The sequence below is a fragment of the Anas platyrhynchos genome, chromosome 7, assembly GCF_047663525.1.
Source record: "Anas platyrhynchos isolate ZD024472 breed Pekin duck chromosome 7, IASCAAS_PekinDuck_T2T, whole genome shotgun sequence".
Lineage (NCBI taxonomy): Eukaryota > Metazoa > Chordata > Aves > Anseriformes > Anatidae > Anas > Anas platyrhynchos.
Window position 1 is genome coordinate 22,183,100 of NC_092593.1, and position 14,584 is coordinate 22,197,683.

The window sequence follows — 14,584 nt, forward strand, 5'->3', positions numbered from 1 at the left end:
AATTGGCAGATTGAAGTCTCTGTCCCAAAGTGGACTGGGACTTTTGCAGTATGGAGTTCCCCTGATACTACAACTAAATCCAGCAAGCATATTAATAGATATTTGGTGAGCAGGTGGCTCATATAACGATGCTTTGCCTAACAACTTCATACTCATGTATGAGCTAATTCAGTGTCATTTATCTATTTTTATGCCTAGCACAAGTAACTATTAGGAAATTTCATCTGGAAATTTTCCATCATTGGGATATTTGTTGTGAAAATGTTTCCTTTTTGCATTGACCTTTTGATCCAGCTGTATTATGAGATTCTAAAAACTGACATCCTGCTCTCCTCTTTGCTGCTAAACAGATGTTAAATAAGCAACTCTCAGGAACTATGGGTAAAATTCTGACCTCGATCCAAACATGAGCATTTCCAAACGCATTGAAAGGTTGAAATTATTTTTAAAACCTAGAGATAACACACACAAAAGAACCAGATACTGTTGAAGTATATAAAAAAAAAAATTGCTCTCAGCAGCACAGTTGTCCTGGTAATAACTCTTAGAACCAGAAAGATTCCTACTATCCTCTTTAGAACATTGATTACCCTTTGCCAACCTCACATGCACTCTTTCAGTCTCCCCAAATCACTGCTGTCTCTCATGCACCTGCTGCTGCTGGTCTCAAACTACTGTTCAGTTTTTGCTAGCTTGGTGTGCAATACTAAAAATGTTCCCACTCATATAGAAGGTGGCAGCTGAATTTGTTAAAAGCTAACCCAGACAGGTAAGCTAAACAAAAAGCGAAACAGCTTGAAAAAAAAAAAATAACATCAGGTTTGCTGGCTTGCCAAATTTAACAGTATTTTTAAAATTAAAAAAATAAAGAAATTAAAAAAAAAAAAAAAACGGATGTTTTGCTCCCACTTATTTCTTTCCTCTACCTCTCACTTTCTGCCTCCAGCACAGAACGAAGAGTACAGGATTTGTGATGACAGCATTTTTTTCCAGAAAGATCCGCCCATGCTTTGTAGGCACAAGGCAGCGGAATGAAGTGGAAGAACCATTCATACTTGAGAAGTTAACCACCATGGCAACAGCTGAACAGCAAAGGGCTGAGGAAGGAAGTGCAAAGCAATCATCTCCAATGGGAGTCACTGGGACTCCTCAGCACCCTGCCTGCTCCTCCCTCCTTGCTGTCTGCTCTGCAAGTAAGTGCAAAGTAACTTTGTCCACGAACCTGCAAGGAGTGAAAGCACAGCACAGCAAAGCTGTGGCATTACAGAACTGAGCAAGAGGAGAAGGACACCTCAACAGTTGTGTTTCATTTTTTGACTAAAAAAAATAATAATAAAAAAAATGGCAGCTTTAACACATAGTACAAGCCTATCCTTTGCTATGTCAAGCTTCATCTGCTATATGTCTCTTTCATAGACTATCAGAGTGAAGAGAGACCACGTAAGCTGCCTTCAATAGGGAAACAACCTAGTTATCTGGGAACCAGAACACATTTACCTGACTTCTTTGAGATCAGAGGTTTGTGTGCAGGGACCAAAGGGACTGCAACATTTAGATTGCTTCTCATAGTTGAGTAGCTTGTTCAAGTTTTGCACTGCATAGCATAGCAGCTTGGTGTGCAGACACGCAGAATAAATGCATTTGGGAGTATTACTGTTTGAAGCAACTGTTCACATTTGATTTTAGAACAGTCTGGAATGTGAACCTGATTTCTTAATCATGTCACAGGTTGTCACGGGTGCCAAAATTTGGAGTTCTCAGAAACCGCTTATTGTATAGCATGTCCATATTTTGCCCTCCACATTGCTGCAAGTCATTTATCATTCATGCTTCTGACTGGATTAGAAGCATGACTCCACTACTCTGCCTCTGAGAAACTGGTGTTACCCTCCCATTCCTTCTAGTCCTCTCTTCAAGGAGGATGCCTCAGAAAGGCACAAGAAACAAGACCCAGGAGATCTACTATTAGATCTAGTAAACGTATGTAGTAAGCTTTTAACTATAAGCTTCATGTAACTAAAAAAATTCACACTTTGCCAGGAACTTCAGACCTGACTGAATATGGCACAGAGGCATGTGGAACATGGCCAAATTTGTTCTCTTGGTACCTTTTACACTTTAGAGCTTTTAAGATAGCTTTCTGGCTTACAAGAGAGTTTCATCTTAAGAATTTATAAGCACTTCTATCCTGATTCTATCCTGATAATTACAACGCTCTATACAACTTACAGCTGAGATCCTCTTTCCAAGAATACTACTTTTTTTCTTTTTTTTTTCTTTTTTTTTTTTTTTTTCTGGCAGCCAGTGGTTTCACCATTAGAAAATGGTATTACAGAATTAGAAGATGTTCAGGCATGATACTCACTCTGAGTATTGACATAGCCAGTACATGTATATTTAGGGAACTCTCCACAGAATTCAACGTGAGACTCTGAAAAACAAGCGTTGCATAAAATCACACAAGAATCTACAATGTATAGTAGAGAGAAAGGGCAATTTATACGTACAGGAACTATACAGAAAGACCTGTATTACCTGGAATATATGCATCAAATCTCTTAAATTAAAACCATAACTGAATCCAGTCACTGTGGGTAGAAAGTTCTGGGTCATTTTCTGATGCAGACAGACTGCAGCTTATATGAGATGATAGATTTCACTATACTGTAACTGCAGCTCCAGTGCTGGAAAAGGATATTTATGGTCCTGCTCTATATAGTGGTTAGAGCATCCATCTCTGGGAAACAGACAGCAAACAGAGAGAAATGTCTCTGAGAGATTAAAAAAAGCGTGTGTGAAGAAAGTATAATTATTTCTTTTAAAATATACCCACATAAATATTTTAATAACACCGAAATCCAGAAATTGAAAGCACAAGTTGAAAAGGTTCTCACAGCCAAAGCACACAGTGTTAAATATCTTATTCACTCCCTGTCTCACTCGATGGAGATCATAATTACTATCAAGTTAGTATGAAACCTGCCAAATGAGCCTGACTTCAGGGCAGTGTGCTCCTTTGCAGCTGTTTTCTTTCCAGAATGCTTAATAAATTGTGTATATTTAATCAAATTGGGGTAGTTCAGAGTCTGAATGTTGTTTAAATAAAAAGTAAGGCAGATAGCACCTTAGTGGAGTACCAGGCATAGGGGAACTGTAATAAAGTTGTTAAATTTCTTAGGAAGAGTAGTATATTGATCCTTTATCTTGGATCAATCCAATTATAATTCTATTATTAACACCTCTGTGGTCTTTTTAACAGTCGTTTAAAAACCAGAGAACTCAGAAAAATTACCTAAGGATGTTTCTGCCCCCACGATGCAGCTCAAACAGAACTGGTCAAATCACAGAATTCTTCATTTGCAGAACATTTCTGTGTGAAAGAAAAAAAATATAATCAAAAAATCAAATACCTCCAAATTGGGAAGCTAAAAACATCTTGAAGCTGAACAGAAGCTTGTAAAACACATATATATTTTGAAAAAATTACATTTTTGATCAGTCAGCATTTCCAAATGAAATCCTGTTGTAGAACATTCCTAATCAACCTAAGTGTAAAATATACTAACATAGGCAGTTTCAGAACCTTGATTCTCTGCAGTGAAACAAAGCAGTATGAGAAACTAGTTGATATCATGTGTTTCTCAAACACTATCTGTTAGCAAAAAAAAATGTTGACAAGTTTAAATAAAATACAGATGACAATGCAAATGCTGGAAAGATGGTTTTAGGTAGATGCACAAGCACAATCTTTTAAAATCTATGCACTTTCAGGTGTGAAAAGATACTAAAACCACGCAGATGAAATCACTGCTTTGTAAAGGTAAATTTAAAAAAAAAAGAAAAAAAAGCATAAAAGCATGTTACACCTATTTCACAGTGATCAGTTCAAATCTAAGAAGTAGATTAAACCAGTTATTCCTTGAATGCTTTTGGACAGACTGATTAGAGTTCTCTAGTCTTTCACAGTTTACAGTCCTTCCTGCTTTCTTTGTTTGAACACAACTTCAGCTTTGTGAATGATTTCCCTTGCTAATTCTAGTAACTTTCATTCCTTTGCTGAGTAGCTATGCTGGCCTCCTTTTACTCTTTCTTGCATCTTTCCCAAAGGATGGGGGATGCTCTGCTGTTGCGTCCTCTGCCCAGATGGAGCATCTTCGTGCTCCCTGGAAGGATTTAATTGGTTTAGTGGCCCATTTTAGCTTCTTTTTAGTGAGCTTTCCTGTTTTCACAGAGTTACTCTTTTTTGAAGTTAAGCACACTTGTGGTGGATTCTTTGGCCTTTGTTGCTCCTGTGGAGGGTGCTGAATTGAAGTACATTACAGTCACTGTCACAGAGCAGTGATTCCATTGTGAGACTTTGAACCAGATCCTGCACATCACTCAATACACAAACAAGCTGTCACTCAGTGTGGGCTTGTTGTTTAGGGAACAGCCCTGTCAGCCCCCCTTCCCTGCTTCGCTGTTCAGTCGTTCAGTCCACTCAGCCATAGGTTTGCACTGTTGGAGAATTTGTGCATGGGTTTGTCAGAAATGGTATTAAGGGAACTGAGTTGTTTCCTTTAATAGATTATGTATTTAATAAATATGGTGGAGAAACAAGGTTGCAGAAAATCTAGTGCCTGCTCAGGCAAATGTTTGTTACATGCACATTTTAGCAGATGCTTTTTGCTCGTGTTTGTGTAGTTTAAACCCTATCTGCACTAAAAATGGAAACCCCCAAACCTGAGAACAGGTAAAGGCAGAAGTAGCTGAGATTTGGCACAAGATAGGAAAAACATTTCTTTTATGAAAGTGCAATAAACAGTATCTTTGATCTGGCAGATGAAACACAGCCAACATATCCTTTCTGAAACCCAGAAACAAATTAATAACAAACTATAAATCCAAAATAAAGTTAACCCTTAAAAACAAAAGTCCCCTCAGGCAGAGTTTTGCTCCCTTCTTTTAACCTCCCATGAAAGACAGAACTCTGAAGTTAACTAAAGGCTTCCACACCTCCTTCCATTCTCTGCATTCTGTGTGGCAGGTTTTCAAGACCAGCCAAGAAAAGTAGCACCATAAACCCGTAAGACCCAAACACACACAAATAGTCCTGCTGGCAATGTGAAGGTTTGAAGACTTCTGCATACTCTTTTACTGTACTACTTAGAGAGTCAAAGGACTCCTGAGGAGACCTGGGGTGTCTTATGCATGATTCTTGTTTACAATACAGTGCTTATTCACTCATGTCTGCTCCTGGGGTTGCCACAGCAAATGGTCAAACTGAGGGTTTTCCTACACATTCTGTCCCCGTAGCACCTTTTATCTGGTACTTATAACTGTGCTATTCCATGCCTGCTCTGTGTGAGACAGAGCACCATCTGTCTGCTATGCAAGGCTGTAACAAAATGTTAGGATGTTCGTTCTCTTTAAATTAAGAACTTGACTGTTACTGTGAGCAAAAACATTTTGTTAAAATATGGCACTTGGTGCACCTACCCAAAGATGCTGATTTACTGAAAAACTTCCAGCAGTGGGATTCATGCATGTGACACACTGACAATCGTGAATTTCTTTTAAAATCAGTTTCTGTCTGTCATACCTATGTAGTTACAAAATAACAAAAGGATAATAAAGCTCAATTGTATATTCACAGTTTGAGATTTCTATTGACAGATCTTCACACTGAATGCTTCTGCAAGAAAGTGTGATTATGTAGCTCTCTGCTAAAAGAACTGAAAACCTCTCCTTTGTTACAACTCTCTTACACACCATTTCTATCATTTGGAATCTTTTAAGGGATGTGTCAAAGTTGACAGGCCCAAATTTGGCCTCCTCTCACCAAATTATATTTGTAGATTTAGAATATCTTCCTTGTAGGACAAAATCCCAGCAGTCAACCTCTCCAAAACAAGGGCTAAGTTCTTTGGCTAGCTCCAGGTCAGGCAATAAGCCATGAACAATATACTCTCTTGTCCTACAAAATGCATGTTTCTGTTCATGTGCTACACCATCCCTCCTCTTACAACCAACATATTAAATTGGTACTGTGATGAAAATCACTCTGCTTACTCATTTACCTATGGGTTAGATGGTTTTATTAGTTCAGCCTGTTGCCTCTAACCTTCCACTACACTGTGGAGAGCTCTATTGTGTTACAGCCATAAAAGCACTTCACCAGAGCTTTACACAAAACTTAGAGAGCTAACGTGCTGGGTTCTCTTCTGTCACACATCATATATGGGATTAACAATAGTAGCTAGTTTAATTTATTGGATCTTTGTTTTCTAGCCTGCAAATTAGGTCAATAGCATTTTCCCCATCCATGGGAAAGCTCGGTGGCTCCTTTAGTCCAAAGGAATCCTGAATCTGTAGCGGATAAAAATAACAAATATTAAAGAAAATGTTCTGTTTTGTTTCACTAAGAATCCAAAATGATTTCAAGATAGATTTACATTTTTGTAAAAAAGCACTGTGAGTTATTAAAATGTGAAGTGCAATTTGATAGGACTGCAAGTCTGACTGTTGAGTTTTTCTTGCCAAAAGAAGAATTTCAGAATTTCAGAATTTCAGAAAAAAAAAAAAGGAATAAAAAAGGAATAAAGAAGGAAAAGCTGTGATACTTGCTTTATCCTCCTGTTCACATAACAACCCAGTAGAAATCTGAACAGTATTCATTTAATATATATGCCTAGAGTAGGCCATCAGATTATAATCTCTCCTTGTCTAGCAATATTAGAGAGCTGTATCCAGAAGCCTAACATTTTGATCCAAGCATTCTAAGGTAATTACTCTAAACTCCTAGTCAGTTTTAACCACATTTCACTCAGTTGCATAAAAGTATTTCATAACAAGTGAAAGAACTGTAAAGGACAGCCTAAGGGCATCTTCTCTGACCCACCTCCCACTTCCCCTATCCTTTTGAAAACTTTAACAGAGTAAGTTTTAAGATGCTGATATGGAGTTCTTGGATATATTATGCTTCAAATCCATTCAAGCAAAAAGGTAGCAAGTCCTGAAGCTAACACAGCTTATTAGTCCACTGGGCTTTTGGGGCAGAAACAGCAATATTCATCTCTTCCTCTTTGCTATCATTCACTCAGCCCAAGAATATTTAATATAACAAAAAATATGGAAAAACAAAAACAAAAATATACTATTGCAGTTAGCAGACAGTGTATGTAATCCTCCTAAAGTAAACTGGAAATACATTGCCCTTCACTTGAGAAGGGGCAGGTTATAGAAAATGAGGAAAAAATGCCTGAAGAAAAGATTTCCCACTCTGAGGCTCTGCTTGTTTCCTTTTCTCACTCAGCCTTAATGTTTTGTCTTAGGTGTACCAGTTATTGTTTAGCATTTCTGGAAATCTGTCAGCACATTAGGGAGGCTTTCTTTAGGGAGCTGGATTAATACAACATAAATATTTAAAATATATTTTGTTCAAACTGCAGGAAGAAGTTGACCTTAATAATTGTTTTGTGTGTTGTTAACATCCCAGTGTCTCCCTAAATCAAATTTACTTCAGTTCTTCCTTTTTGATTGCAACACCCTGATTTCTTAGTGCCAAAGTAAAATGCAAAATGACATAGAACCCTTAGGAAATGACATTTCCCTTTGAGCCCATCTGTTTAGGTCAGTGCATTTCAAACTCCAGTAACAGCAGTTTTTTCCTCAGACATGATGGCTACAACTTTACACACAACAAAGTATAAGCACCACTGTCAGTGTTGAGAACTTATCTCTAGATTTCACTTGTTTTCTATGGCAAACCTCCATCATACCCTCATGGGGGTTCCCGTTTTGCACACAGGCCTTCCTCTCAGACACTTGCCTCAAAGTTAATTGAGGTCTTCAACTCATTCCTCACTGGTAACAAGATTTGCAGATTCTGGGAGTTAGATATTGCTTTCTCATTGAAACTGATCCTCCTTGTGCACAATTGTTCCATTCATTTTTGATTTTTTTTTTTTTTGCTTCAACAACAGCAGCATATCATGTGCAGGAATCTTGGAAATTAACATGACCAGGCTCAGCCACGGCACTGAGGATTGTACACAAATAATAGTTGTTATTTTTTAAATTTGTCTTTAGTGTGAAGGCAGCAAAAATAAACCAGTGTGACACAGTATTCTCTGTTCATGTCCAGCACCTCAAAATTGAATAACCACTGTGCTAAAACTCCTGTAATTGCAATTATCTCTCCCTTCCTCTTGAAATGTAGGCTACAGAACTAATAGTTTATACCAGGAAAATAGTCATTTAACTTTTCACATTTATGACAATGAATGATAGCTATACTGCATTAAATAACTGATTTGCTCTCCTAAAAACATGTCTAGATTTGATCAAGGATAGGTAAAGAGGATGTCAAAAATTCTATCAGAATTGACAGCATTTCTCTTGAAGAGTTAACATTCGCCATTAATTGAGTTAAACAGAGGCTGTGCATGTGCCATGACAACTTTTGTCCTGATTTTTAAATTCTATTTTTCCTACAAGCACTACCCAGAAGTGACTACTTCCCAGAAGTGTTACCTAGTACTACTCCACCAGTTCTTCCAGATTTTAAGTGGTACGAAGAAAAGCAGCAAAGCTACAGAAAAGAATCAGGCCTCTTGAAACATAGGAAACATTACAGTTACGGACACTGGAACATGGCGGATACTGCATAGTAACTGAATGGGACTTGGACCATTGCAGAATCTTCCAAAAGTTCAGTAACTGTGTCCAACCAAAAGAATTCTTTCCCAACTTTTGCCTTTCTTAACCAAGACAATTGACTTCTCTTTGTCCAGATAGACAGCTAGAAAATATTGCAATCAAATTGTCCAGTGATATGAAGGAAGACAGCCTATTTGCAAAGAAAAGATGTAGAAATATTTCTACATTAATAGCAAAAGAAAGATTATGTTAAACTGTTAGGAGGGTTCAAACTGATATAAATCACTGTAGTTGTATGTTTTTAATATACTAAGCTAACGTGACAAAGTCAAGTAACAGACAAGGTTTAAAAAAGTGAAAATACATGGCATTTATGAATGCACAGACTTGATACTCATCTGAATCTCAATTTTTTGGTAATACTGAAGGATTATTATTAACAGTGCCGAAACTAAAATGCAAACAGGTATTTCAGCAAGATTACACTGTATAGTGTTTGTAACTCTGTGTAGTAGAATACTGCATTTTCTTGTCACTGAAAAGGTAGTGAAATGGAATATTAGAATTATTGCAATATCTATATGCACATTTTCCAATATGAATGGTATGCCATAAACATAACTCATTCTACAACTGCATGATTATCTTGAAATAATATAACTTGGTCATAAATGAAGAGAAATGATATTGAATTGCTTTACCAGCTTGCTGTATTGAATACTATCCAGGAAGATCAGAATTAAAATAGAGACACTTAGTAAATACCGCAGCAATAGTTTTCTTCTTTGAAAAGTCTATTGTATGTGAAAATGAAACTGCAGATACACTTTAATATTTATCACACCAGGTACTTCATTCACATTATAGAAAATAGCCGTATCAATGGCAGAAATTAGGTATGAACTTAGCTTGTGTAGTAGATAAAATAATCTGGTGAGGTGGTGGGGAAAGAAAAAAATGCTCTCTACAAATCTCCAAGTGAAAAAAAAAATAACGGGCCTCATAATGCCTTATCATTTAGATAAACCCATGAACTGGAGGAGACAGAGAAAAATAAATATGCTTAATATGTCAGATATATTTTTTGTATTGGAAAACACACTGCATAATTCAGACATATTAGAGTTATCTGGCTGTTTCTATAAAACATATTAAGATAAGCTGTGAGTGAAATATTCATGGATGAGGAAGAAGAATCATCTCAGAGTTAAAACAGGGTTTGGAAAGATGAGGTCAATTAGCTCAATTCTTTTTCTTGCCAGTAACAGATAGTGAATTCTTGGGCAAGTCATTTAACTCAGTTTTATCTCCTTCATCTGCATAACAGATATGCTATTATTAGGTCCCTCACTAGGATGTTGAGGTTTAATAGTCTTAACATTGAGGTCCTTGGGTGTAGGGTTCTACACAAACACAACTATTTTATTATGACAGATGGCAGCACCTTTGAGTTAATACTGCAACCAGCTTCCACTTAAAAATTATTTTCCTTTACAGTTTTGGCTTGGTAAGTGGCCTAGCTTAAAAATAACTTTTTTTTTTTTTTTTTTTTTCATAAATGCATGTGACATTGGATCTGTTTTTGTCAATAGAACTGACGAAGGAAGAAAAACAAGGAGGAAAACAAGGTCTTAGAGATCATGCTTATACCACATAACTGAACATGATGCCAAGACTGCAGAATTAATGTCCGCCATGCTGATTACAAAACTAGAAGAAATCCGTCTAAGCCGGCTAGTTAGCCAGCCTTCACGGTACTGCTCTGAAGACTCACCAGTCACTGCGAAAATTCATTGTTTCATACCAGCTCATCTGGTACTACCTCAAGGAATCAAACCACTTAAAATAGCATTGACTTGCCTGGTGCATATTATTTAGCAGCAAACCTTCAAACTACCAGCGTTACTTCTGCAAATTGAAAGCAATTTGATGGAAATTTCTCTACAAAAAGCCACAACATAGTCACTCACTTTCTAGATGAGACAACACAGGAATACAGAAAATACAACTTGGCAGTGGCCATGCTCTACCGGGACTTCCTTGCAGACCTCTGAGAAGTAAACTATCTTCTCAGATCACATGAAAATCTCTCTTTGATATAATGAAACAGGATATAACTGAAAGATGCTTAAAATTATCAAATCATTAAACCAAAGCAGTTAAAGGCATTAAAAGATGACAGCATTGTTTCTTACAACCTCATGTGCAAAACTCAAATATTTCAACAGCAACTGAAAAAGTATGAGCATGATCAATCTTATACAACCCACATAAAAAAAAAAACAAAAACAAAACAAAACAAACAAACAAAAAAAAACATTAAGCATTAAAAATGCCTAGTAGTCACCACATGAGCGATATAAATGCAGGCCAGGAGCCAGCTGGATCTTTCTTTCAGAACAAAGCACTCATCCAGCAACAAGTGTATCCTATTCATCAAGTAAAGAGATGAATGTTATGTTACAGCCTGATTTTCCCTGCCAAAGAACTTTGCGCTTATCATGCCCTGTAATACTGTCATTTTCCTTCAAAGGAGCTGTCAGGTCCAGGAATAAGACCAGGCAGGAGAGCTGTCTCAAGTGCAAATGAAGGGGGTGAAAAAGGAGCATATGGAATTGGAGAAGTCCATAGTATGCTTAAAAGGAAAGAAAATGAATTCTCACCTTCCCTCTTCTCTACAGATCTGAAGAATGAGCTGGTGAGAGATCTGCAAGGCCTTTAGGAAGTTCAGTACTGGTAAATAAGGATAACCGTAAATTTCTAATCTGGAGCTTTGATATTCCCTGGCAAAGTTGTTTAGAAACAAGACCATGAGTTGCACCTGTTCAGGGAAAAATTCTTTCATCAGAGTTGAATGAAAGAAACAGAGAAAAACAGCAAGAGAGAGGAACCCTGAGGAAGTACTAATCAGAGTAAAATAAAAATAAGAAGAGATGGATACAGAGTGACAAGTATTTTGTTCCTTAAAAAACAAATCTCACATAAATTAATCCTTGTTGCCATTACAAGTAAATTTCTTTCCAGAGTAAAGATGGAATGCAACACCTCTCTCTCCTAAGAGAAGACTAACTAAAGGTTATCACCTGGTCTTGCTTCTAATATATGGGTCTAGGTTGTAGCCTGATTACATCACATGCTGACAGGCAAGTGCAGCAGCGCCTGGATGCTTATCTGCTGGAATACTGCCAGGGGAGAGGAGGAGGCAAAGGGAAAGTGAGAGAAGAGTGCAATCTCTCTTTCTCTTGCCTTGGGGTTATGCCAGCAGTTTTCTCATTATAAGCACAAGCCTAGCAGCACAGCTCACCGGCTCAACAAAGCCTTAAGTACCTATAGGTCATTTAAGGGGATCAGGCTTCACAGAAAAAGAAAAAAAAAAAAAGTAACTGTGTATATGTGCAGTGGCATTTAACTGTCAACATCACGCTCCCTGGTATCTCCAGCACCTGTCATCCAGCTGCCATCCAGCTCTTTTTGTCCTGGATTTCCTCCACAGAACTTTAGGCCATGGCTCCAAGCAAGCGGAATTGAAGTTTGCTCTCATGCAGTCCTGTAGTTTCTCTGCAAACAGAAAGCAATGACATGAGGAGGACAAAGTGGATCAGTGGCAAAGGCTGCAACTGGGTCGCAAATGGATAGTATCCTGCAGCCTTTGGGTTTGCTGTGCAAGTAATTCAGCTGCTTGATTCCTGCCCACCTCTAAGCCAAGTCTGGCAAGAGCAGAGCGTGTCTGGGGAGAAGACTGGACAAGAAAAGCAGCATAGAGCAGGATGTGGGTACATGCACGCTGTGAGTGGGGGCAGCCTGCACGCACCCCTCCCTTCCGCTTCTTGTGCACTTCCCTGAAAGAGATGTGTGTTTCCCCTTTGCTTCTGCTCTTTCTCTTGGGCGTGCAGGGGGAGAGAAAGGAAGCGGGCACCCTACAACGCTGACTCAGGCTGATCCTTGTCATGGCCCAGTATTGACATGCTCAGGAGACAGTTTTTCCACAGCAGCACGCTCTACTGCCAGTCTAGAAAGGGTTTAGTCTGGAAAGAAGGGAGGAGCGTGCTTGGCCCTGCCCCTCAACAAAAAGGGTACTGGGACAAAGCTGAAGTGGAAGAGCAGAGATCTACTGTTCAAAGGAGTTGAGAGGGAAGGCTTGGAGCATGAAGAGAAATCCAGAACCACAAACTTCAGTTATATGGTGCCAAGGAAGTGGTGATTTCACCCACGTGGGAGCCAACTGTTCTGAGACTGCTGCAGAGATTAACACTGGGATGGCTGAAGGCCCTCTGTCACCTGGTAAAGGTTAGTCCTCCCGGAACCCCTCTGTCTGAAGTGGTTCCTAGCATCTCCTGCAGAGAGATCCTACAGCATTTTTCAGTGATGTCAACCTGAATTCACACAGAGGCTTGAAGGTAGCCAATATCCAGCAAGATGCACACTGTGACTTGGTCCTCCAGTGGGTGCTGTAGTTGTCAGAGTATTTGGCAAAACAGACCCTACCAAAAAAACCCTTATACTTAACTGCTTATGGGAGTCCTCAGAGACTGCAGCTATGTAAGAGTACAGTGGTTCACTGAGTTGGGCGGGTTGGACCCACCAAACTCCAGTGGATGGCATGATGACAGAAAACTCAACTGAAACCCAAATGCTGGATAAAGATAATTCCCACTATGAAGCACAAATTCCAAAACAAGCATTCAGTTAGAAAACCACAAGCCACTACAGTCTGAGAAAAAGCGGATATAGTAAAAAGTAATCACAACAAAGGGCCTCATGGGAGAGAAAAGGAATACAGTGTTAGACTTGAGAGTACACTGCATTTTGAAAATGTTGCTGTAGAGCCAGACCATCACTGCTGTGAAGCTTCAACTCATTACCATTCCCAAAACTAGGATCTCTGCTTGGATTTCATCTTCTGTTGGAGTGAATGTGGCATGGCAGCACATGGTAGAAATTAGCAAGGAGACACTAAAGAGAACAAGGCAACCCAGATACAGCTTCTCTGGTAGCAATTTCAAATGTAAATATCTCAGTTTTCTACCAAAGTGTGTGAGTGGGGAGGGGGGGGTTGCATTTTCACTTTTTTTTTTTTTTTTAAATAAAAGTTAAAACTGTTGCAGAACCTTTGAAATTAAATAGTTTCTTCAGTTAGAAAAAAAAAAAAATCACCAAAAATGATGTTAGAAAATCCTGGCCCTAGCAGTTGACATATATTTGGATGAAGAATTGAATAGGCCTCTGGGGTTTGAGATTCTCAACATATGTTTGAGATTATACACTAGAGCTTAGATGCTTCTTGAACTTTTTTTTTCATTGTCCTCATTCACTGATCATTTTGCTTTCTCTTTTTGAAAAGCAACAGCTGTAATTTTACTAGAATATTAACAGCAAGAGAACTGCCAACAGCACCAAGCAGAACTTCAGACAGGAAAATGCATACAAAATACCAGAGGAAAGAGATATATCTGATCGTGCAGTACTATCTAAAGTAAAGATAATACTTAAATACTTTGAAACTTGCTGCTCTTCTGCTCAAAACTAGAAGTACTAGAAAACGTACCTTCCTACTGCAACAATGTCACATGGTCATCAGAAGCAGTTCTGCTCTAATTAGGATTTTCTCTGACCTATACCAAAGGGATCAAACATTAAGCAAAAGCAGTGCAGCCTAATATTTGAAAGCACCCTCCAGCCTCAGCCACTCCACAAAAACCACATGAACATGTGGTTCTCTGACAGCCCTGCAGGGACTTATGCAGTGCATGCCACTGACTTATCTTTAAGAGGGAAATGAAGTACTGACAGGCCATGTTTTCTACCTTTCTCTCTTGGAAAAAATACCACGAATCAAATTATTTTCCTTTGCTGTGCAAATCCTCTCACCTCAGCTGAGTAAGCTAGTATTTACTAATGTACAATTCACATCTGAGCTTCCATGTGCCCCTGTTCTTGCTGACTA

The 14,584-nt window shown here is 38.5% G+C and overlaps 1 long non-coding RNA gene across 2 annotated transcripts; it reads right to left on the bottom strand.

The window, feature by feature from the left end:
- Window positions 1-2,303: 2,303 nt before the first annotated feature.
- On the bottom strand, window positions 2,304-13,306 carry LOC101803309 (uncharacterized). 2 transcript variants are annotated; one of them, XR_005267210.2, is made up of 4 exons: window positions 12,335-13,306; window positions 12,084-12,198; window positions 3,293-3,370; window positions 2,304-2,431 (listed from the first exon to the last, which is right to left on the bottom strand). It is a non-coding gene; the product is annotated as an uncharacterized lncRNA (long non-coding RNA). The 2 variants fall into 2 exon arrangements; XR_002402239.4 differs by lacking the exon at window positions 2,304-2,431 and adding an exon at window positions 2,502-2,737.
- Between the last annotated feature and the right edge of the window lie 1,278 nt (window positions 13,307-14,584).